The sequence below is a fragment of the Zea mays genome, chromosome 6, assembly GCF_902167145.1.
Source record: "Zea mays cultivar B73 chromosome 6, Zm-B73-REFERENCE-NAM-5.0, whole genome shotgun sequence".
Classification (NCBI taxonomy): domain Eukaryota; kingdom Viridiplantae; phylum Streptophyta; class Magnoliopsida; order Poales; family Poaceae; genus Zea; species Zea mays.
This window is the reverse complement of record NC_050101.1, coordinates 12,453,581-12,475,680: the sequence shown is the minus strand read 5'-3', so window position 1 is coordinate 12,475,680 and position 22,100 is coordinate 12,453,581.

Below are 22,100 nucleotides of genomic sequence, written 5' to 3'. Positions count from 1 at the left end.
TCAAGTATTGGAGGACATGTTGAGAGCTTGTGCCCTTCAGCATGGTAGTAGTTGGGAAAAGAGTCTACCTTATGCTGAGTTTTCATATAATAATAGTTACCAGACCAGTCTGAAGATGTCACTGTTCGAGGCTCTGTATGACAGGAAATGCAGGACTCCTCTATTTTGGACCAGATTAGAGGAAGACAATTTTTTGGACCTGAACTTATTCAAGAGGCAGAAGAACAAGTCTATATAATCAGGGAGAACTTGAGGGTAGCTCAGACCAAGAAAAAGAGCTACGCTAATAATAGAAGAAGACCACTGGAGTTTGAGGAAAGAAATCATGTGTGCCTCAAGGTGTCACCACTTCATGGAATGAGGAGAATTAAAGTTAAGGGCAAATTGTTCCCTCACTTTATTGGACCATTTAGAGTTTTTAGGCGAGTTGGAGAGATGGCCTATCAACTCGAGCTACCTGACAATCTAACTGATGTGCATAATGTATTCCATGTGTCTCAACTTAAGAAGTGTCTCCGTGTCCCTGAGGAACAGTTACCAATGGAAGAGCTCAGTGTTCATGGTGATTTGACTTACACGAAGTATCCGATCAAGATTCTTGATACATTGACTCGAGTTACAAGAAATAAGGTGATAAAAATGTGTAAAGTACAATGGAGTCACCAGGGAGAAGATGAAGCTACTTGGGAGAGAGAAGAAGGGCTTCGCATAGATTTTCCCCATCTTTTCCCTAGTCCTTCCTAAATCTCGAGGACGAGATTATTTTTAAGGGGGGTAGGATTTGTAATACCCAAAAATGTATACAGTGATAATTGTAATACTCAAAATTGTTTACAAGGAATAAATAGTGATTTCCCTATTGTATGTGCCATAATTGCATCATAAAAAGAGCACCTATGTAATTGAGAGTGACTAAATAAAACAATTACTCTAAAATAAAGAAAAAAATGCATTTGTTGGAGTTTTATGTGTTGTGCATTAAATAAAACCATGAGGATAAAAATAATAAGGTAATAATTATTTGAAGCTTGATTAAACCCTAAATTTGAAATTAGGGTTTTGAAAATAAGGAAAAGAGAAGAGATATGAAAATATAAATAAAATATATAAATAATTATCCTCAGTCTTAGTATTTTTAATGGCAAAAGTAGAGATTATAAATGAAGAATTCACAAAAAGTTGGAATTAAATCAAATTGGGTTTGAAAATAGAGAAAATGGAAAGAGAAATAAAAAGAAAAAGGAAGAAAAACTTACCTGGGCCGCCAGATGGAATTCGGCCCAACCCGTCTTGCTCTCCGCGTGGCCCAATTTCCCCTGCTGGCGCGCTCACGCGCGCGCTCGCGGTCACTGGCATCGCGGGTCCCGCATGTCGGTCCCACCTCCCACGCGCGCCGACTCTCTGCCGTGTGGGCCTCGTCTGTCATCTATATCCCTTCCCCCTTCTTCGCTTCTTCTGTTTCGCGTCAACGACGCGGGCGCCGTGCACGGAGCTCGCCCAGGATTCGCGCGTAGGGTTCGGAAGAAGGAAACGGCCTCCGGGACCGGGTCCAGGGCTATTTGAACCGCGCCGCGCTACCCTTCTCGCTCATCACCGTGAAGAATCCACGCCCGCTAGAAATTTTGGTGAGGAGAGAACGACCGCCGAGGCTGCCTTCTTGCCGTATTGCGCCGAGACATCGCCTGAGAGGGGCTCGACCGCGGCCGAGGATTGTATACGGTGGTACACCGGCGCAACTGGTGCGGTGGAGCGGCCCAATTTCACGCCGGTGTCCAGCTAGGAAGATTGGCTCGCCGCTCGCGCCGTGGACCGCCCGTCTGCGCGCACCATCTTCGGTATGTCTCCCGCAGCGGCATTCGTTTTCATACCCTCATCGTGTAGCACCAACTAGAATTGAAGTTAGTTTACCAGAACCCCCGGGATTGCTCACCGGAATTCATGCGCCGCCGCGATTCCGCCCCATCCCGTGGCCAGAGCGGTAGCGTTAGTTAAACCGTAAATTGGGGGCTCCATCGGGTTCGCACTATCCTGGGCTTGGTGTGGCTCGGTTGAATTGGAAGCTCGGGCGGGTTTGCGGCCGAATGCATGGCGCTCCGGCGAGCGGGTCGCCGAGGGAGATGGCGCCGTCGCGCTCGGTCACCAAGGGAGAAGAAAGCCTGCGCGCCGTTGATCTTTTGACGAACGGCTCTGATTAGATTAGAGGGATACCCCTTCGCGCTTAAAATCTGGTCCGTTGGCGGTTCATCCGAGGGCATGTGAGCAGAGGAAACGTGGTTAGATCTGGGCGCTCGGTGTCCAATCCAACGGCCGAGAATCGCCCGTAACCCTTCGCCGTGGCAATTTTTCTAAAGAGACCCTATAGTTTTAAGTATTCAACCCGCCGTCCTCTCCACTGTTTCCTGAGTCTTAGGAGTTTTATCCCGTAGCCCCTGACTTTTCTAGAAATCGAGGCCCAGACCAGAGACAATTAAAAACAGAGAATTTATTATAAAAATTTGTTTTTAATACAAAAACAATTCTAGAAACTTGTAAAATTCATAGAAATTCCATTTTTGACCCAAATTGAACCATTCCAATTTCTAAAATTTTGTAATATTATTCTCTAACACTTTGAGTCACTGTTTTGACATGAACTCTGTTAGAAAATTAATTTATCATCTAATCCTATTATAATCACCTTACATCTTAGGAAATTCATAACTTGAATTCTATAACTCCAAATTCAGTGATTCCAGTTCCTATGGTCTCATTTTAATGTGTAGATTTTTACTGTATATTTCATTCATCTGTTTGGTGTGATGTTGATTTTGGCTATACTATGTATGTATTGTGTTGATGCGAGTAGACGAGCAACCCACTGTGGAACCTGAGCTTCAACAAGTAGAAGTAGCTGAGCAGGAGCTCATTGCAGGCAAGTTGTGCCCTTGATCACTTACTTTCCCAGCCATGTTCTTATTAATTTTAATGATCTGCATAGGTTAATTTTGATGGGAGCCATTATGTTACCCCAGTTTTGATTACCTCTATACCTTGTTCACCCCTGAAACATTTTTGGGTAGTACTTGCTATTGCTTTATGTGGATTGGGTATGGAGACACACTATTCATGATTATTCTGTTATTATCTTGTTATTATTACTGTTCATGTTAAGATCATTAAATTAATGGGAACATGGAGCGACCACCCGGGAAAACAGTGCTACCACAAGGGTATAATGGGACGCCCTTGGCTGACTAATTAGGAAAGCTAGTGGAAGACTACCTTACCCGAAAGGGGCAAGGGCAGTAGGGGAGAGGTCAGTGCGGGGAGGTCCCTGGTTGATTTTGCTGCGATGGCTGTCAGCCAGGAACCCTGTACTGGATCTTCCTATAAACTGTAGCGGGTTTTCGGAAGCTAGTGGAACTTTGTAAAGGCCTCGTAGTGGATCCCTAGCCATTCACCTCGGTAGTGTCTAAGGGCCTTGCAAACCCAGGCGACATGGGATACACGACTTGTGGGTAAAGATGCGCAACCTCTGCAGAGTGTAAAACTGGTATACTAGCCGTGCTCACGGTCATGAGCGGCTCGGACCCTCACATGATTAATTATGGAACTTAAATTCAATTTGACATTTGCATCGCATTTGGGATTATTTTACTATTATTGTTCTTTATTATTATTAAGGTTTGGTATTTACTTACACTTAGTAATTGCTAATAAAATTTTGACCAACTTATAAAAGCAATGCTCAGCCTCAGCCTTTATTCCATTGATTAGCCTTACACTACATGAACTCCCACCTTTGGTGAGTTCATGCCACATTATTCCCCACAACTTGTTGAGCTATGAACGTATGTGAGCTCACTCTTGCTGTCTCACACCCCCCCCCCCACAGGAGAAGAACAGGTGGTCGAAGAGGAGCCGCCTAACACTGAGGAGTTCGATCTGATCTAGGTGGCGTGTCTCGGTCGACATTGGCGCCGACGATCCTTAGTTCGCTTTATCTTTATTATTTTATTTTGTAATAAGACTTCCGCTATGTAATAAGTACTCTGATGTTTTATGACATTTATCTCTATACACTCTGTTATTATATATGTTGTCTTCTTGGCGCATGTATGAGATGCACCCGGCTTTGTTCTTTAAAACCGGGTGTGACAGAAGTGGTATCAGAGGAAATGTTGACTGTAGGACGAAACCTAGATAGACTAGACAGACCCTTACCTACTTATCTCATTCTGATTCATTCTACACTCACCTTACTCTGATTCTTTCTACACTTATCTTGATCCTGTCTCACCTTCTACTGTTCTACTCTGATCATTCTTACCTTTTCTACTCTGAGACAAGATGGATTTCAAACCTTGGAATCCCTACCCGATGACATTCTTAAGAGATAGGAAGCCTAAGACAAAATTAAAACTATTTTCTCTATTAAAAATGTTGGTTGATTGTTCTGATGATCAATGCCTGATTTGCTTCTTTGATTGATTGAATTATTATAGATGGACATCTTAGTATGTACCACCATAAGGTATTGAATTAGCTAGGATGTGTAAAATATTAATCTGCTTAGCTAATAAATCCCCCAAAGTAACCTGATTGTAATTACTGCCTTGTCAACTGCTCTTTCTTACCATATGTATCTAACTCAGATGGTCAATACCAGGCGGGGTGGTGGAATTGATTTGCCTCCTAACCAACACACTCGAAGACAACCTCAGCCACAACCTGCTGGGATGAATCCTCCCAATCCTCCACCAGGCGGAGTTGACCCACTGGTTGCTGCTCAGATGGCGGTGATGCAGCAGATGGCAGATACTATGGCTGATATGCGTGCCCAGATGCAGCAAGAACGCCAGGAGATGCGTCAAGAAAGAGAGAATATACGCCAGGAGTTGCGCCAGGAGAGAGATGAGATACGCCAAGAAAGGAGGGCGCAACAACAGCTTCAACAACAGCAGCAACAAGTGCCACTGCCTCCACCACCACCACCAGTTCCACCTCGTGACAAGCACCGGGAGTTTATGAGTCACAAGCCACCGACCTTCGCCAGCTCGCCAGATCCACTTGATGCAGACGATTGGTTGAAGTCAATTGAGAAGATGCTGAATATTGCACAATGCACTGATCGAGAGAAGGTCTTATATGCTTCTGGACGTCTGACTGGTCCTGCTGCTGACTGGTGGGATTCTTATACTGCTGCCCATGATGCTGCGGACACTATTAATTGGGCGGAGTTCAGTACACAGTTCAGGAACTATCATATTCCAGCTGGGATGATAAAGATTAAGAAGAAGGAGTTTCTGTCGCTGAAGCAAGGAAGTATGTCAGTCAGTGAGTACCGCGACAAGTTTATTCAGCTATCCAGATATGCTCCAGAGGAAGTTGCTGAGGATGAAAGGAAGCAGGAGCATTTTATTGAAGGACTTAATGGGCCACTGCAGTATGCACTGGTTGCACACACCTTTCCATCATTTCAGAGGCTACTGGATAAGGCTCTTGCTATTGAACACAAGCGTGTTCAGTTGGGAGATTTGAAGAGGAAGGCCATCTCACAGGGACAGGGTAGCAGCAGCGTTCGTCCTCGCTACAGTTCACCACAGAGTACACCGCCTCGACCAGGAGGACCGCGCCCAGTTCAGCAATCACCACTGAGGACACCTACTCGACAGGCTACACCCACTGGCACACCGACAAAGTTTGCAGGACAGAGTCCAGGCACTCAATGTTTCAAGTGTGGGAAGATTGGTCATTATGCAAATGTCTGCCCACAGAGGATTGCCACTACTCCAACTCAGAACAAGCAACAGACCCCTGGCAAGGGATATTCTATAGCCAGGGTGAATCAAGTCAGCGTTGATGATACTCCGGATGGAGGGGACCTCGTAATTGGTATGTTCTATGTTAATGCAATTCCTGCAACCATATTATTTGATTCTGGTGCTACACATTCATTCATGTCTGCTCGTTATGCCAACACAAATGAAATACCACTGCTAAATATGAGAAAACCCTTGATAGTAATTACACCTAAAGGGCCTGTTGAGGCAAATCAAATGACACGTAGGTTGACATTGACTATTATGGGTAGAGAATTTGGAGCTACTGCTATAATATTGGAGTCAAGCAGTATAGATTTGATACTTGGTATGTCATGGCTAAGGAGGGCAAAGGCCGTTATAGCATGTGGTAGAGGTACCATAGAACTCACTACTACTAAAGGAGAAAGGTTTCAAGTTAATATTGCAGTAACCTCCACATCCATGCGTGCAATGTTCTTTATGCCTGAGGAATTTGTTGGTGACAACATCCGGGTGGTTAGAGATTTTCCGGATGTCTTTCCAGAGGAGTTACCAGGGATGCCACCTGATAGAGAAGTTGAGTTTGTTATTGACCTCTTACCTGGAACCGCCCCTATTTCTAAACGGCCATATAGAATGTCCGTAGAGGAGTTGAAGGAACTGAAGAAGCAGTTAACGGAGTTACAAGAGGCTGGTTATATTCGTCCAAGTTCCTCACCTTGGGGAGCACCGGTGTTATTCGTGCAGAAGAAGGATGGATCGCAACGGATGTGTGTGGATTATAGATCTCTTAATGATGTTACGGTGAAGAACAAGTATCCGTTGCCCCGTATTGAGGATTTATTTGATCAGATGCGAGGAGCAAGAGTATTCTCGAAGATTGATCTCCGATCGGGATACCATCAGATGAAGATTAGACCATCGGATATTCCCAAGACGGCTTTCTCGACTCGATATGGATTATATGAGTTTACTGTTATGTCGTTTGGATTGACCAATGCACCGGCATATTTCATGAATTTGATGAATAAGGTGTTTATGGATTATTTGGACAGATTCGTCGTGGTATTCATCGACGATATTCTTATCTATTCTAAGAATGAAAGTGATCATGAACAACATCTGAGATTGGTGCTACAGAAGTTACGAGATAATGAGCTCTACGCTAAGTTTAGCAAGTGTGAGTTTTGGATTGACAAGGTGCCATTCCTTGGTCATATCATTTCTAATGGAGGAATAGCAGTGGATCCTGCTAAAGTCAAGGAGATTATGGAGTGGAGAGTACCCACTACAGTTACAGAGATTCGGAGTTTCTTGGGACTCGCAGGATATTATCGGAGATTTATCGAAGGATTTTCTAAGATTGCTAAGCCCATGACATCGCTTCTGGAGAAGGGAAGAGAATTTAAGTGGGATGAGAAGTGTCAAGAAAGCTTTGATCAGTTGAAGGAGAGACTGATGTCACCTCCAGTATTGATTATGCCAGATCTGCAGAAGGGATTTGACATCTACTGTGATGCATGTGGCCAAGGACTTGGATGTGTGCTTATGCAAGAAGGACATGTGATTGCCTATGCATCTCGTCAGTTGAGGAAACATGAATTGAACTACCCCACTCATGATTTGGAGTTGGCTGCAGTTGTGCATGCACTTAAGATTTGGAGACACTACATTATGGGAACCAAGTGCCAAGTATATACGGATCATAAGAGTTTGAAGTATATATTCACTCAGAAGGATCTCAACCTGAGGCAACGCCGTTGGTTGGAGCTAATTAAGGATTATGACTTGGAGATTCACTATCACCCAGGCAAGGCAAATTTGGTTGCAGATGCCTTGAGTCGGAAGGAGCATGTTCACTCCGCTTTCGTTGTTCAGCTACCTGATGAATTAGCAAAGGATTTTGAGAGACTCAACCTGGGGATTGTTACACATACGGAAGGAGTGACTATTGAATTGGGACCTACCTTGGAGCAAGAAATTCGTAAAGGTCAGGTTGGTGATGCTAAGATTCAGGAGATTAAGGATCTCATTACTGAAGGAAGAGGCCCAGAGTTCACAGAGGATGAGCAAGGCACGATATGGTTCAAGAATCGGATCTGTGTTCCCGATATTAATAGTCTGCGGGAAACCATATTGAAGGAAGCACATGATTCTGATTACTCTATCCACCCTGGTAGCACTAAGATGTATCAGGATTTGAAGCTGAAACACCGGTGGTATGGATTGAAGAGAGATGTGGCTGCACAGGTGGCTATGTGCTATGGGTGTCAAAGAGTTAAGACCAAACACCAAAGACTAGCTGGACTATTATACCCATTAAAGATACCCAAATGGAAGTGAGAAGAGATTGATATGGATTTCATTACTGGATTGCCTCGCACCCCGAGAGGATATGATTCTATACGGGTGATTGTGGATAGACTGGCCAAAGTGGCTCATTTCATTCCGGTCAAGACTACTTATAAGGTATCTCAATTGGCAGAGTTATATATGGCTTGGATTGTGTCTCTACATGGTATACCGAAGAAGATCATTTTGGATAGAGGATCATAGTTTACCCCAGATTTTGGAAAAGTTTTCATGAGAATATGGATACGAAGTTGAATTTTAGTTCGCCCTACCATCCTCAGACTGATGGACAGACTGAAAGGACTAATCAAGTATTAAAGGACATGTTGAGAGCTTGTGCCCTGCAGCATGGTAGTAGTTGGGACAAGAGTCTACCTTGTGCTGAGTTCTCATATAATAATAGTTACTAGGCCAGTCTGAAGATGTCACCATTTGAGACTCTGTATGACAGGAAATGCAAGACTCCTCTATGTTGGGATCAAACTGGAGAAAGACAATTCTTTGGGCCTGAACTGATTCAAGAAGCAGAAGGTCAAGTTCGTATAATTTGAGAAAATTTGAGAGTAGCTCAAACCAGACAAAAGAGCTATGCTGATAATAGAAGGAGGCCACTGGAATTTGAAGAAGGAGATTATGTGTACCTCAAAGTGTCATCACTTCGTGGAATGAGGAGATTCAAAGTCAAGGGAAAATTGTCCCCTCGCTTTATTGGACCCTTCTTGATCTTAAAGCGAGTGGGTGAAGTTGCATATCAACTGGAGTTACCCGATCATCTGTCAGATGTACATGATGTCTTTCATGTCTCTCAGCTAAAGAAATGTCTCATGGTGCCTGAGGAACAGTTACCAATGGAGGACCTTAGTGTTCAAGAGGATTTGACTTATGCTGAGTACCCCATCAAGATTTTGGATACTTTGACTCGAGTTACAAGAAATAAGGTTATAAAGATGTGCAAAGTGCAATGGAGCCACCACGGTGAAGATGAAGCAACTTGGGAAAGAGAAGAAGAGCTTCGTATAGATTTTCCCCACCTTTTCCCTAGATCTTCTTAAATCTCGAGGACGAGATTATTTTTAAGGGGGGTAGGGTTTGTAATACTCAAAATTGTTTACAAGGAATAAATAGTGATTTCCCTATTGTATGTGCCATAATTGCATCATAAAAAGAGCACCTATGTAATTGAGAGTGACTAAATAAAACAATTACTCTAAAATAAAGAAAAAAAATGCATTTGTTGGAGTTTTATGTGTTGTGCATTAAATAAAACCATGAGGATAAAAATAATAAGGTAATAATTATTTGAAGCTTGATTAAACCCTAAATTTGAAATTAGGGTTTTGAAAATAAGGAAAAGAGAAGAGATATGAAAATATAAATAAAATATATAAATAATTATCCTCAGTCTTAGTATTTTTAATGGCAAAAGTAGAGATTATAAATGAAGAATTCACAAAAAGTTGGAATTAAATCAAATTGGGTTTGAAAATAGAGAAAATGGAAAGAGAAATAAAAAGAAAAAGGAAGAAAAACTTACCTGGGCCGCCAGATGGAATTCGGCCCAACCCGTCTTGCTCTCCGCGTGGCCCAATTTCCCCTGCTGGCGCGCTCACGCGCGCGCTCGCGGTCACTGGCATCGCGGGTCCCGCATGTCGGTCCCACCTCCCACGCGCGCCGACTCTCTGCCGTGTGGGCCTCGTCTGTCATCTATATCCCTTCCCCCTTCTTCGCTTCTTCTGTTTCGCGTCAACGACGCGGGCGCCGTGCACGGAGCTCGCCCAGGATTCGCGCGTAGGGTTCGGAAGAAGGAAACGGCCTCCGGGACCGGGTCCAGGGCTATTTGAACCGCGCCGCGCTACCCTTCTCGCTCATCACCGTGAAGAATCCACGCCCGCTAGAAATTTTGGTGAGGAGAGAACGACCGCCGAGGCTGCCTTCTTGCCGTATTGCGCCGAGACATCGCCTGAGAGGGGCTCGACCGCGGCCGAGGATTGTATACGGTGGTACACCGGCGCAACTGGTGCGGTGGAGCGGCCCAATTTCACGCCGGTGTCCAGCTAGGAAGATTGGCTCGCCGCTCGCGCCGTGGACCGCCCGTCTGCGCGCACCATCTTCGGTATGTCTCCCGCAGCGGCATTCGTTTTCATACCCTCATCGTGTAGCACCAACTAGAATTGAAGTTAGTTTACCAGAACCCCCGGGATTGCTCACCGGAATTCATGCGCCGCCGCGATTCCGCCCCATCCCGTGGCCAGAGCGGTAGCGTTAGTTAAACCGTAAATTGGGGGCTCCATCGGGTTCGCACTATCCTGGGCTTGGTGTGGCTCGGTTGAATTGGAAGCTCGGGCGGGTTTGCGGCCGAATGCATGGCGCTCCGGCGAGCGGGTCGCCGAGGGAGATGGCGCCGTCGCGCTCGGTCACCAAGGGAGAAGAAAGCCTGCGCGCCGTTGATCTTTTGACGAACGGCTCTGATTAGATTAGAGGGATACCCCTTCGCGCTTAAAATCTGGTCCGTTGGCGGTTCATCCGAGGGCATGTGAGCAGAGGAAACGTGGTTAGATCTGGGCGCTCGGTGTCCAATCCAACGGCCGAGAATCGCCCGTAACCCTTCGCCGTGGCAATTTTTCTAAAGAGACCCTATAGTTTTAAGTATTCAACCCGCCGTCCTCTCCACTGTTTCCTGAGTCTTAGGAGTTTTATCCCGTAGCCCCTGACTTTTCTAGAAATCGAGGCCCAGACCAGAGACAATTAAAAACAGAGAATTTATTATAAAAATTTGTTTTTAATACAAAAACAATTCTAGAAACTTGTAAAATTCATAGAAATTCCATTTTTGACCCAAATTGAACCATTCCAATTTCTAAAATTTTGTAATATTATTCTCTAACACTTTGAGTCACTGTTTTGACATGAACTCTGTTAGAAAATTAATTTATCATCTAATCCTATTATAATCACCTTACATCTTAGGAAATTCATAACTTGAATTCTATAACTCCAAATTCAGTGATTCCAGTTCCTATGGTCTCATTTTAATGTGTAGATTTTTACTGTATATTTCATTCATCTGTTTGGTGTGATGTTGATTTTGGCTATACTATGTATGTATTGTGTTGATGCGAGTAGACGAGCAACCCACTGTGGAACCTGAGCTTCAACAAGTAGAAGTAGCTGAGCAGGAGCTCATTGCAGGCAAGTTGTGCCCTTGATCACTTACTTTCCCAGCCATGTTCTTATTAATTTTAATGATCTGCATAGGTTAATTTTGATGGGAGCCATTATGTTACCCCAGTTTTGATTACCTCTATACCTTGTTCACCCCTGAAACATTTTTGGGTAGTACTTGCTATTGCTTTATGTGGATTGGGTATGGAGACACACTATTCATGATTATTCTGTTATTATCTTGTTATTATTACTGTTCATGTTAAGATCATTAAATTAATGGGAACATGGAGCGACCACCCGGGAAAACAGTGCTACCACAAGGGTATAATGGGACGCCCTTGGCTGACTAATTAGGAAAGCTAGTGGAAGACTACCTTACCCGAAAGGGGCAAGGGCAGTAGGGGAGAGGTCAGTGCGGGGAGGTCCCTGGTTGATTTTGCTGCGATGGCTGTCAGCCAGGAACCCTGTACTGGATCTTCCTATAAACTGTAGCGGGTTTTCGGAAGCTAGTGGAACTTTGTAAAGGCCTCGTAGTGGATCCCTAGCCATTCACCTCGGTAGTGTCTAAGGGCCTTGCAAACCCAGGCGACATGGGATACACGACTTGTGGGTAAAGATGCGCAACCTCTGCAGAGTGTAAAACTGGTATACTAGCCGTGCTCACGGTCATGAGCGGCTCGGACCCTCACATGATTAATTATGGAACTTAAATTCAATTTGACATTTGCATCGCATTTGGGATTATTTTACTATTATTGTTCTTTATTATTATTAAGGTTTGGTATTTACTTACACTTAGTAATTGCTAATAAAATTTTGACCAACTTATAAAAGCAATGCTCAGCCTCAGCCTTTATTCCATTGATTAGCCTTACACTACATGAACTCCCACCTTTGGTGAGTTCATGCCACATTATTCCCCACAACTTGTTGAGCTATGAACGTATGTGAGCTCACTCTTGCTGTCTCACACCCCCCCCCCACAGGAGAAGAACAGGTGGTCGAAGAGGAGCCGCCTAACACTGAGGAGTTCGATCTGATCTAGGTGGCGTGTCTCGGTCGACATTGGCGCCGACGATCCTTAGTTCGCTTTATCTTTATTATTTTATTTTGTAATAAGACTTCCGCTATGTAATAAGTACTCTGATGTTTTATGACATTTATCTCTATACACTCTGTTATTATATATGTTGTCTTCTTGGCGCATGTATGAGATGCACCCGGCTTTGTTCTTTAAAACCGGGTGTGACAATAATATAGCTGATTTCCTTATTTGTGTTTCATACATTCATTTCAACACGAGAATAACTGTAGTCAAGAATGAGTAAATAAAAGAAATGAGACATGAACAACTTGTGCACCATGCTGGAGTTTATTGGATTGTGTATTTATAAACAATGGTAATATCGATAAAAATATAATTATGTTAGTACTGTGATTTGAGACCTAATTTGCAATTTTAGAAATTGGAGAAGTAAAGGAAAACTACTATACAAATGAGATAAAATAGATATATAAAATAACTAGAAGTTAAATCAAACCCTAAACTAAAAATAGGGTTTTTGAAAATAAGGAGAGAAATGATATAGAAATATAAACAATATAATTATATTTCAAGAATTGATATTCTTAACTTCACAAAAGTAATAAAGATTAATGTAGCACAAGTTTTACTTCAAAATTCAAATTCAAATTTGAACCTAAAAAAGGAAGAAAAGAGAAAGAAAAAGATAAAAGAAAAAGAGAAAGAACATCTAACTGGGCTGCCAGGCGGCTTTTCGGCCCACTGGTGAAAAACCCACTGCGCGGCCCAGCAGAGTTGCTGCGCCGACTAGTGGACCCGGCGCGTCAGTCTCATGCCGCGCGCTAACATCGCCGTGTTGACTGCGTTACGTTGATTTGTCTCGCTGCCGGGCGGGCCCCACCAGTCAGATGGCTCCGCTAATGTCGCGCCTTGGGTCAGCCACCTCCGCCATGGCCGCTGCGGGCCGCGCATGGCGGAACCGCATGCCGCACCGGGCGGCATAAAACTCCCCCACCTTGCGGCAATTTCCGTCCCGTCCAGTCGTTTCCTCCCCCTCCATTGACCCTTGCGCGCAAACACAGAGCATCGCCACCGCACACCACGAGAGAAGGAGCCGCCGCCGTCGAACGCCGGAATCGCGGGCACTCGGGCTGCCATGGTTCAACCTATCGCGGCCCCGTGAACCATAGAAGCTTCTACCGCCTCTGATTTTGCCGTTTCCACCGCTACGCCGGCGCAATTGCACGCCGTGGTTGCGCAGTCACCGTCGTGCCGCGAGTCATCGTCAGCGAGCCTCTACGTCGCGCAATCCCTCGGTATGAAACTCTTGCAGCGTTCCCTTGTTTCTTAGCTACGCGTAGCACCGATTAGCTAGGGTTTGGGGCAGTGGGCGGCCACCAGGGATTCGCCGGAGTCTTCTCCGCCGCGGAGGGGAACTCGTCGTCGTCACTCAGCCGGGTAGAGGAGGAAGACTTGGATTCGCACTATCGGATGTGTTTTGGACGACCGTGATTAGATGTAGGGTCGAGATAGTGAGAACCGTGGGATCTTTGGTGGACGGTCTTGATTTAATCGAGCATACCGGTTTCGTTGATAGAATCCGGGCCGTAGGATCACATCGGATGGCTCAGAGTAACGCATGCTTTATAAAATCTGAATCGTTGGCTCACGATCCGACGGTCGGGATGTGGGGGCGGCTTTAATCTAATCTGTAGCGTTGCGGTGTGATCGGACGGCCGTGATCCCGCGATACCTCTTCGCGGGCGCCGATTAACACAAAGGCCCCTGAGTTTTAGAGAAATGAACCCGCCGTCCATGCCTGGGGTTTCCTGAGTCTTAGGAATTTTTACGCGCCAGCCCCTGCGCTTCCTGGTATTTGAGGCCCATTCCAGAGCACGTTTAAAATGTATAAATGAATTAGTAAATGTGTTTTTAATACAAAAATAATTCCTAGAACTTAGTTAATTCATAGAAAATTCATTTTAGCTCCAAATTTAGCCATTCCAATTTCTAAAATTTTGTAATAATATTCACTACCATTTAGTGTCTCTGTTTTGGCATGAAAACAGTAAGAACATTAATTTAACATTTAATCCTACTTTAATCACGTTAAATCTTAGAAAATTCATAACTTGAGTTCTATAACTCCAAATTTAGTGATTCCAGTTCCTATGCTCTCATTTTAATGTGTAGATTTTTACTGTATATTTCATTCATCTGTTTGGTGTGATGTTGATTTTGGCTATACTATGTATGTATTGTGTTGATGCGAGTAGACGAGCAACCCACTGTGGAACCTGAGCTTCAACAAGTAGAAGTAGCTGAGCAGGAGCTCATTGCAGGCAAGTTGTGCCCTTGATCACTTACTTACCCAGCCATGTTCTTATTAATTTTAATGATCTGCATAGGATAATTTTGATGGGAGCCTTTATGTTACCCCAGTTTTGATTACCTCTATACCTTGTTCACCCCTGAAATATTTTTGGGTAGTACTTGCTATTGCTTTATGTGGATTGGGTATGGAGATACACTACTCATGATTATTCTGTTATTATCTTGTTATTATTACTGTTCATGTTAAGATCATTAAATTAATGGGAACATGGAGCGACCACCCGGGAAAACAGTGCTACCACAAGGGTATAATGGGACGCCCTTGGCTGACTAATTAGGAAAGCTAGTGGAAGACTACCTTACCTGAAAGGGGCAAGGGCAGTAGGGGAGAGGTCAGTGCGGGGAGGTCCCTGGTTGATTTTGCTGCGATGGCGGTCAGCCAGGAACCCTGTACTGGATCTTCCTATAAACTGTAGCGGGTTTTCGGAAGCTAGTGGAACTTTGTAAAGGCCTCATAGTGGATCCCTAGCCATTCACCTCGGTAGTGTCTAAGGGCCTTGCAAACCCAGGCGACATGGGATACACGACTTGTGGGTAAAGATGCGCAACCTCTGCAGAGTGTAAAACTAGTATACTAGCCGTGCTCACGGTCAAGAGCGGCTCGGACCCTCACATGATTAAATATGGAACTTAAATTCAATTTGACATTTGCATCGCATTTGGGATTATTTTACTATTATTGTTCTTTATTATTATTAAGGTTTGGTATTTACTTACACTTAGTAATTGCTAATAAAATTTTGACCAACTTATAAAAGCAATGCTCAGCCTCAGCCTTTATTTCATTGATCAGCCTTACACTTCATGAACTCCCACCTTTGGTGAGTTCATGCCACATTATTCCCCACAACTTGTTGAGCGATGAACGTATGTGAGCTCACTCTTGCTGTCTCACACCCCCCCCCCCCACAGGAGAAGAACAGGTGGTCGAAGAGGAGTCGCCTAACACTGAGGCATTCGACTTGATCTAGGTGGCGTTTCTCAGTCGACATTGGCGCCGACGATCCTTAGTTCGTTTTACATTTATTCCTTTATTTTGTAATAAGTCTTCCGCTATGTAATAATTACTCTGATGTTTTATGACATTTATCTCTATACACTCTGTTATTATATATGTTGTCTTCTTTGGCGCATGTATGAGATGCACCCGGCTTTGTTCCTTAAAACCGGGTGTTACACAAATGCAAGTTTTGTCTCCCTTGCATTTTGCCCCTAGCTTCCTAGCAACAATTTTCTTATCCTTTCTACAAATTGCAAAGGAAGCATTCAAAGCACAATAAATTGTAGAAGGTTCATTCACTACTTTCCTAACAACATTTCTCCTAGGCATTTGATGAACAACATTTCTTCTAAGCCCATTTCTACCATGCATAACATGAGAACTAGAAGCAGTCATAGCATAAGAGTCATAAGCATGTGAATCAAAAACATCATGACTTCTAAAAGCATTTCTAGAATATCTCCTATCATAGTACATGAAAGCATGATTCTTCTTAACACTATTAGCCATAGGAGCCTTCCCTTTCTCCTTGGTGGAGATGGGAGTCTTATGGCTTGTTAAGTTCTTGGCTTCCCTCTTGAAGCCAAGCCCATCCTTAATTGAGGGATGTCTTCCTATTGTGTAAGCATCCCTTGCAAATTTTAACTTATCAAATTCACTTTTGCTAGTCTTAAGTTGGGCATTAAGACTAGCCACTTCATTATTTAACTTTGCAATAGAAGCTATGTGTTCACTACAAGCATCAATATCAAAGTCTTTACATCTATTGCAAATAACAACATTTTCTACACAAGTTGTTGATTTACTAGCTATTTCTATCTTAGCATTCAACTCATCGTTAATGCTCTTTAATTTTGAAATTGTCTCATGGCATGAAGATAATTCACAAGTAAGCATTTCATTTCTTTTAACTTCTAGAGCATGAGATTTTTGAGCTTCTAAAAATTTATCATGCTCTTCATACAATAAATCCTCTTGTTTCTCTAAGAGTTTATCCTTCTCATTCAATGCATCAATTAATTCATTAATTTTGCCAATCGTAATTCTATCTAGACCTTTAAATAAACTAGAATAGTCTATTTCATCATCGTCACTAGAATCATCACCACTAGAAGAAGCATAAGTAGAGTTTCGAGTACTTACTTTCTTCTCCTTAGCCATGAGACACGTGTGACGCTCGTTGGGGAAGAGGGCCGATTTGTTGAAGGCGGTGGCGGCGAGTCCCTCATTGTCGGAGTCGGAGGAGGAGCAATCCGAATCCCACTCCTTGCCTATATGCGCCTCGCCCTTGGCTTTCTTGTAGTGCTTCTTCTTCTCCCTTTTGTTCCCCTTTTCCTGGTCACTTTCATTATCAGGACAGTTAGCAATAAAATGACCAAGCTTACCGCATTTGAAGCATGATCGCTTCCCCTTGGTCTTAGTCTTGCTCGGCTGTCCATTGCGACCCTTTAGCACCGTCTTGAATCTCTTGATAATGAGGGCCATTTCTTCATCATTAAGACCGGCCGCCTCAATTTGCGCCACCTTGCTGGGTAGCGCCTCCTTGTTCCTTGTGGCTTTGAGAGCAAAAGGTTGCGGCTCGTTGATCGGTCCATTCAAGGCGTCGTCCACATACCTTGCCTCCTTGATCATCATTCGCCCGCTGACGAATTTTCCTAGGACTTCTTCGGGCGACATTTTGGTGTACCTGGGATTCTCACGAATATTATTCACCAAATGAGGATCAAGAACGGTAAAGGACCTGAGCATTAGTCGGACGACGTCGTAGTCCGTCCATCGCGTGCTTCCGTAGCTCCTTATTTTGTTGATAAGGGTCTTGAGCCGGTTGTATGTCTGAGTTGGCTCCTCGCCCCTTATCATCGCGAACCGTCCAAGCTCGCCTTCCACCAACTCCGTTTTGGTGAGCAAGGTAACGTCATTCCCTTCATGAGAGATCTTGAGGGTGTCCCAGATCTGCTTGGCGTTATCCAAGCCGCTCACTTTGTTATATTCATCCCTGCACAATGCGGCTAGAAGAACAGTGGTAGCTTGTGCATTCTTATGGATTTGCTCATTAATGAATGAAGGGCTATCCGAGCTATCAAATTTCATTCCACTTTCCACAATCTCCCAAATGCTTGGATGGAGAGAAAATAGGTGAGTACGCATTTTGTGACTCCAAAATCCGTAGTCCTCTCCATCAAAGTGAGGAGGCTTGCCAAGTGGAATGGGGAGCAAATGAGCATTTGAGCTATATGGAATGCGCGAATAATCAAAAGAAAAGTTTGAGTTAACCGTCTTTTGTTTGTCGTGGTCGTCGTCCTTTTGGGAAGAAGAGGACTCATCGCTGTCGTAGTAGACGATCTCCTTGATGCGTCTTGTCTTCTTCTTCTTCCCATCTTTTCGCTTGTGGCCCGAGCCCGAGTCATTGGACTTGTCATCCCTTGGCTCGTTGACGAAGGACTCCTTCTCCTTGTCGTTGATCACAATTCCCTTCCCCTTAGGATCCATCTCTTCGGGCGGTTAGTCCCTTTCTTGAGGAGAACGGCTCTGATACCAATTGAGAGCACCTAGAGGGGGGGGGTGAATAGGTGATCCTGTAAAAACTTAACTTATAGCCACAAAAACTTGTTAAGTGTTAGCACAAGTATGGCCAAGTGGCTAGAGAGGAGTCAAAACACAATAACCACAAGAAATCAATCACAGAGATGACACGGTGGTTATCCCGTGGTTCGGCCAAGTACAAAACTTGCCTACTCCACATTGTGGCGTCCCAACGGACGAGAGTTGCACTCAACTCCTCTCAAGTGATCCAATGATCAACTTGAATACCACGGTGTTCTTCTTTTCTTTGATCTTTTCCCGTTTGCGAGGAATCTCCACAACTTGGAGTCTCTCGCCCTTACAATTGAGTTTCACAAAAGAAGCACGGAGTAAGGAAGGGGATGAGCAACACACACAAGACTTCAAAAGATCAGAGCAACAGCACGCACACAAGTCGCAACAAGAGCTCGCAACACAACTCAAAGAGTTCACAACTCCACAAGAGCTCTATATGCTATCACAATGAAACAAATGCGCGAGATCGATGTCTTGGTGCTTAGGAGTGTTGTAGGAATGCTTGATATCCTCCTCCATGCGCCTAGGGGTCCCTTTTATAGCCCCAAGGCAGCTAGGAGCCGTTGAGAACACATCTGGAAGGCTATCCTTGCCTTCTGTCGTCGGGCGCACCGGACAGTCCGGTGCACACCGGACAGTGTCCGGTGCCCGATTCCTTTCCTTAAATGGCGAAGCCGACCGTTGCCGACCGTTGCAGATCTGGCGCACCGGACAGTCCGGTGCACACCGGACAGTCCGGTGCTTCCTTCCGACCGTTGGCCCTGGCCGACCGTTGGCTCACCGGACAGTCCGGTGCACACCGGACAGTCCGGTGAATTTTAGCCGTACGCCGTCGGCGAATTCCCGAGAGCGGCCTCTTCGGCCGAGGCAGCCTGGCGCACCGGACACTGTCCGGTGCACCACCGGACACTGTCCGGTGCACCACCGGACAGTCCGGTGCCCCAGACCGAACCAGCCTGTTGGCTGTACACAGCCAACATTCTCCTTTTCTTCTTCTCTCTGTTTCTAACACTTAGACAAATATATTAGTACACAAAATCAATGTACTAAGGCTTAGAAACATACCTTCACTTGTGATTTGCACTTTGTTCATCCATGAGCATATATTCACATTTAAGCACATGTGTTGACACTTAATCACCAAAATACTTAGAAATGGCCCAAGGGCACATTTCCCTTTCAGGTATCAGCGTTGACTTTTCACTGTATGCTCTGCATTCCCTTTGGAACGACTTTGGAGCAGAAAACTTACACTGCGCTCCCTTTGGAACGACTTTTTGTGACTTCGGCAAACTTACTCTGCGTTCCTTAGAACGACTTTTTGTTGCTTCGAAGAATTTTCGATAGTTCGAAGGTCCTTTTTATTATCACAAGTCTTTGAACTTCAATCAATTTAAGCCTGTGAAGAAAACTCGTCAATAGATGTGCTTTGACTCTGGCACAGTGCTATTGACTGTACGAGCTTCGGACTGCTCTCTGAAGTCCCTCTGGTGTGGAGCATACTGGCTCCCTTCTGGCTGCTGGCCTTGTTGCAACGGAGGTGGAGGCGGAGGCTGTTGCCAGGAAGCTTGAGGCTGACTCGCCGAAGCAACAGAAACTGCAGGATGATTGCCCACATATTCTGGGATGTAGGGCGAATGATACGAAGCTGTATGCATGACCTGCTTCGGCTGAGCTTGCTGTGCTGCGGCTTCAGCTATTTCCTTTTGCTTCTGAATAGTAACATGGCACATCCTGGTAGTATGGCCTTTGTTCTCTCCGCAGAATAAGCAAAAGATTCTTCTCGGTTGATCGCCAAATCTTCCTCCAAAGCCCCTGGCGCCTCTGCCTCTTGGAGCTGGTGGTCGGAAGGAGCTTTGCTGTTGCCCCGAAGCCTGTGAGGAGCTTTGTGGCCTTTGCTGTTGGCTTCCTCTATCATCATTTTGTGTAGAGTTATGAATTGATCTCACGTGCCTCGGGTAGAACCTCCCTCCGAAGCCCCTGGTCATTTCAGAAAACCTGAAAGCCTCCTCCCTTCTTTGGCGAAAATCATTATCGGCCCGAATGTACTCGTCCATCTTCTGGAGCAGCTTCTCCAAAGTTTGAGGAGGCTTCCTGGCGAAGTACTGAGCTGACGGTCCTGGCCGAAGCCCCTTGATCATGGCCTCGATGACAATCTCATTGGGCACCGTTGGTGCCTGTGCCCTCAAACGCAAGAACCTTCGGACATACGCCTGAAGGTATTCTTCGTGATCCTGGGTGCACTGGAACAGAGCCTGAGCAGTAACCGGCTTCGTCTGAAATCCTTGAAAGCTAGTCAACAACAAGTCCTTCAGCTTCTGCCATGAAGTGATCGTTCCTGGTCGAAGGGAAGAATACCAGGTTTGAGCAACACTTCTGACAGCCATAACGAAAGATTTGGCCATGACTGAAGCATTGCCACCATACGAAGATACTGTTGCTTCGTAGCTCATCAAAAACTGCTTCGGGTCTGAGTGGCCATCGAATACGGGAAGCTGAGGCGGCTTGTAGGACGGAGGCCAAGGTGTAGCCTGCAGCTCAGCGGACAAAGGAGAAGCATCATCAAAAACAAAATTCCCATGATGGAAATTGTCATACTAGTCATCTTCGTTGGGAAAACCCTCCTGATGAAGGTCTTGGTGCTGAGGCCTTCGGTGTTGCTCATCCTGAGCAAGATGACGAACTTCTTCAGAGGCTTCGTCTATCTGCCTCTGCAGTTCAGCTAGCCTGGCCATCTTTTCTTTCTTCCTCTGTACTTGTTGATGAAGCATCTCCATATCTCTGATTTCTTGATCTATCTCGTCCTCTGGTGGTGTCGGACTGACAGCCTTCCTTTTCTGGCTTCGGGCCTCCCGCAGGGAAACTGTCTCCTGATTGTGGTCCAATGGTTGTAGAGCTGCAGCCCCAGTCGCTGAAGCTTTCTTCGACGCCATAACGAAAGATTTATGATCGCCGAAGGTGTTCAAAAAACTTCAAAGAGTGGAAGTGAGTTCACCGGAGGTGGGCGCCAATGTTGGGGACTTGTTCTCAAGTGCTATGAGTTAAGAACAAGGCAACATAGAAAAATGTTAATCGTTAAAGTCCTTCGTCCTCCGAAACATTATTTCCCTTAGGATATAATGGTTTACGGACGAAGGTTATGAAGGACATACCTTCACAAATTCATTAAACAATGACGAAGGATGAAATGTAAAGAATATAAAAGACAACATGAACAATTATATATTATTATCAGGCATAAACAGAAATATCGTTGAATTACAAGTGTACCTTCAATCGGAAGGAGATGACAATACAAGCATGACGCAAAAAGCGAATGCCAAGTCAGCGTGTCCAGTACGGGAGTACTGTTCACCTATTTATAGGCGCGGGACACAACCCACACAAAATTACATTCATGCCCTTTACACTTGATAATAATTCTATAGTAATCTGTCGAGGTCTAAATAGCCTTTTTGTCTTTAAGTCGGTTCCACCTTCTGCTGTCACGCCGAAGCTTTCGTGCTTACACCTTCGGCGCTGCACCATCCTTCGTATTATTCTGGTCTACTGTGATGCCGACTTGAGTCCGAAGATACCTGATCACACATTATACTCCAGAAATACTATTAAATCCTGTTTTTGAGGCCAATGTTGGGGACTTGTTCTCAAGTGCTATGAGTTAAGAACAAGGCAACATAGAAAAATGTTAATCGTTAAAGTCCTTCGTCCTCCGAAACATTATTTCCCTTAGGATATAATGGTTTACGGACGAAGGTTATGAAGGACATACCTTCACAAATTC